This window comes from Hevea brasiliensis, chromosome 11, assembly GCF_030052815.1.
Source record: "Hevea brasiliensis isolate MT/VB/25A 57/8 chromosome 11, ASM3005281v1, whole genome shotgun sequence".
Lineage (NCBI taxonomy): Eukaryota > Viridiplantae > Streptophyta > Magnoliopsida > Malpighiales > Euphorbiaceae > Hevea > Hevea brasiliensis.
The window spans coordinates 72885158-72889292 of NC_079503.1; the positions used below are offsets into that span (position 1 = coordinate 72885158).

The 4135-nt window shown below is 35.4% G+C and overlaps 1 long non-coding RNA gene across 1 annotated transcript; it reads left to right on the forward strand.

Moving 5' to 3' along the window:
• The first annotated feature begins 1338 nt into the window (after positions 1-1338).
• On the forward strand, positions 1339-3693 carry LOC131170447 (uncharacterized). Its single transcript, XR_009141192.1, has 3 exons — positions 1339-1547; positions 2995-3058; positions 3646-3693. It is a non-coding gene; the product is annotated as an uncharacterized LOC131170447 (long non-coding RNA).
• The last annotated feature ends 442 nt before the right edge of the window (positions 3694-4135 follow it).

A 4135-nucleotide genomic window follows, 5' to 3' on the forward strand; every position in this document is an offset into this window, starting at 1 on the left:
CAATCAAGCATTGGGATGCCTCCATATGAAGCTTTGTATGGCAGAAAATGTAGAACCCCATTGTGTTGGGATGACGTGGGTGAAAGAAAGATGATTGGACCCGAAATTGTTCAACAAACTGAAGAGAAAATCAAGGTGATCCGAGATCGACTTAAGACTGCATCAGACCGTCAGAAGTCCTATATTGATTTAAAAAGAAGGGATATTGAGTATGCAGTGGGTGAGAAAGTTTTCCTCAAAGTTTCTCCTTGGAAGAGAATTATGAGATTCGGCAGAAAGGGGAAACTGAGTCCTCGTTTCATTGGGCCATATGAGGTTCTGGAAAGAGTGGGTCCTTTGGCATATCGGTTGGCACTACCTCCAGAGTTGGAAAAGATACATAATGTCTTCCATGTGTCTATGTTGAGGAGGTATCGATCAGACCCATCTCATGTACTACCAGTAGAAGAAATAGAAGTGAATCCAGACCTCACATATGAAGAAGAACCCATAAAGATTCTGGCTTATGAGGTGAAGCAGCTACGGAATAAGCAGATACCGTTGGTAAAAGTGCTGTGGAACCATCATTCGGGCCAAGAAGCTACTTGGGAACGAGAGGAGGACATGAGGAGACAACACCCACACTGCTGTTGAGATTGATACTGGTAAAATTTGAGACGAAATTTATTTAAGAGGGGGAGAATTGTAACACCCCCGTTATATAGCCTGGTATATTTCACTGTTCCGGAGACCGGTGTCGGTCCGGACAATTAATGGGATTAGGGCCACACTTAAGACAACTTGAGAAGCCATAAACACAAATAATTAGTAATGTTTAATTAGTTAACTATAAAGAAGAAAAACAAAACATAAGAGGTTAAACGAGCCGAGAGTCACAATGATGAGTGACCTCCTGAACGCATCACGAAGTCGTTTTAAACTCAAATTTTGAACCGTTACAAGTGACGCTGCGGTCCTTAGGACCCTTATGAACACAGTGGAAAAGAGAAAATCATGAAAAGAAGCATTAAGTCGGTCAAATAATTAGGTCGAGAGCGGAAGAAATATTGGATTATTTGCACCAGGGATGAGCAGGCGAGGGCAATTTGGTCAATTGACCCGAGAGTGACTCGACCTAATCACAAATAAAATCGGAGAAAAGAAAATTTGAATCGAGAATTAAATTAAAGAACTAATAGAAAAAAAAGAGAAAAAGAGATGAAAATGAAAAAGTCAAAAGTTATGACATCATGCATGATGTCATAACTAAAGTAATAAATTGAATTATTTAATTTGGGAATTAGGGTCTTCCATAAGCCAAAAAAAAAAAAGCGTGTAAAGGAAACCAAAGGAAAAAATTAGGATTTTCTTCTTCCTTGCCACCCCACTTTCCTCCCAAATTCCTCCATGAATGGTCCTCCATTTAAGCTTACATTTAAGCTTAATTTTCTTCACTTAATCCAAATAACTCTCTTAAAAACCACCCTAGAGCTTGTTATTGCAACTTAAGAAGGAGATTACAAGAAGAAAGAAGAATTAAAGATAGGGTTTTGAAGCTTTAACAAAAGGTTAGTATGTTAAATTGTTACTTTTCCATTCAAATGCATGTTTAGGTAATTAAGTGAGCTAATAACTTGATTTAAATGAAACAAATATGGGGAAAGAATTAAATTGAAATTTTGGGCAGCTTGAGAGGAGTGTGGTTTGCATGAATATGATGCAATTGAGTGAGTTTAGAAGCTTTACTTAGTGAAATGATTAACATTAAAATTATTAGAAGTAGTTAAATGCAAGAGTTAGTGAGATTAAGGTTTCAATGCTAGAATGGACCAAAATTTGGAGAAATGCATAAATGGCATGTTTAACCTATTGTGAAATGAAATAATGGTCAATTATGACCAAATAAGTTGTGTGGGAATGATAGGAATGAAAACTAAATTCGGAGGTTAATGGTCATGCTGCTGGCAGCATGACCAAACCCACTGAAGGACCAAAACTCAAATTTTACAAGCCCAATTGATATGCCACCAATTGGAGATGAAAATAGACATAAAAGAGCACAATTTTCATTAAGGAACCATGGCCAAAAACTGACCAAAACTTGGTGAAACAATTGACCAAAGTGAGTTGATTGCAGGCTGCCACTGCACAAAACTGACCAAATGAACAGTAACTGTTCATTTGGTCATAACTCGAGCTAGGTAGGTCAAATTGACCTGAAATTTTGCCAGCAATTAGATATGATATAGACCTAAAACTTTCATGAAGAACACCAACCCAAATTAGGCCATTAACTCATTCAAATCATTGAGCAAAGTTAAAATTACTGTACTGAAATTCTGCAGAATTTTCATTGAGCAGCAATGTTTGGAGGGCTATAACTCTCTCCAGAAAACTCGGATTTAGGCGATTCTTGAATCGATGGAAACCTAAGACATAGTACAACATTTCATATGAAGAAAGTGAGACCGAATTATGAACTTAACTTGATCAAACAATTGACCAAAGTTAGACCAAAAATCTGCCAGCACCTAAATTGCAGTATGAGCGATTGCACGTGAACAGTAAACTTATTTTGGCCATAACTTGAGCTACAAAACTCCGATTGAGGTGATCCAAAAATGAGAATACACTTAAGACAATAAGGAACATTTTCTATGAAGGAAGTTTTGTCAAATTCCAACAGTAGATCGACCAATGGAATAGTGCAACTTCGGAAAACCAATAACGAAATTTTGCAATTTTGCCAAAATGACCTAAGCTTTAAACAAATGACCAAAACCAACAAGTTTGGTGACCAAAATGTGGTATGTGGGTGAAGTTGGAGTTCCCATACCCATTAAGCCTTAGAAAGTCAATAATTTGACTTGAATAGTGCAGTGAATAGTAACCCGAAACACAAAATTTCGAGAACGTCGAATTTAACACGTTAGAGCTAGCTAAATGTGAAGTTAAGTTTATTTTGGATTTATTTTAAGTTCTAGTACTGAAACATTGTAAAATTGTGTGTTTCAGTTGAAAAGAATATCGGGAAGGAACCCGAGGAACCGAGTCGAGGCTAAAGGACGACTCGTTTGAGGTTTGTGCACAACATATACTTTTATAATCATCTTTTGCATATCATTTTGAATAATTTGAAATATGGGATTATGGCATTCTTATGATGTTTGATCTAAATTGTTGAAAGTTATTATGTATATTTGAAAAGAAAATGTTTAGCAAATTGTTAAGATAAGTTTTGAAACCACAGTGTTATGACCACATATTTGAACACCTCACTAGCACGACTAGTGGGGGTAATTAGTTTCGAATTTTGATTCCTTCTCTGGAGAAGTGTTGAGGTGTGCCAGTAGAAGAGGATGTGAATGGATATTCATATATTTGAGCTAGCTAGCCTTGTGATGTGATTTCTCTTTAGCCTCTGGCTATTGAGATTCTATTTGTTTCGAATGGCATGATTTAACTGTGGGTTTTATGAAATGTGTTTTGATACTTTGAAATAAACTTGGTTTACATGTAAAATCTTACAATGCATGATTGTATTTAATTTTCATGTTTAATCAAATTTTTGAATGAATGTGCTTTAAGTTTTGCTTAAAGATTATTTTAGTATATTGTGCACCACTGAGTCTTAGTACTCAGCGATAGCTTTATTCTTTGCCGCAGATACAGAGATTAGAGGAGCAGCAGACTGAGCTGCTGAGGTGTGTGAAGTCATTAGTTTGAAGCCTTCGGGTATAATTTATACCCTAACTGTAAATACTTCTTTTGATGTATATATTGCACATAAATGTATGGACATGTAAAAATTGGTCTTGAGCAGCTTGTACACAAATTTGTATGAAGTTTGTAATAAAGTTTAGTTTGTGTTTCTTTTGATATAAATTTGTAAGGTTATGTATAAATTATTTTGTTTTTAATGAAATATGAATGATATTGATTGACAGTATTTTGAGAATTATTGAACTTGTGAATTTTGATAAATTGATTGAGTTTGATTGTGAAACCGAAGTAGTGGTTGAGAAAATCTTTTAGAAGTGCTTTTTACAGGTATTCGAAGAACGGTTTTCTCAAAATACAGAGGAAACTCTGTCAAAATTTTTATCAAATTTGCGGAAAACTAAAATGGCCAAAAATATTAATTAGTTTTAATTTC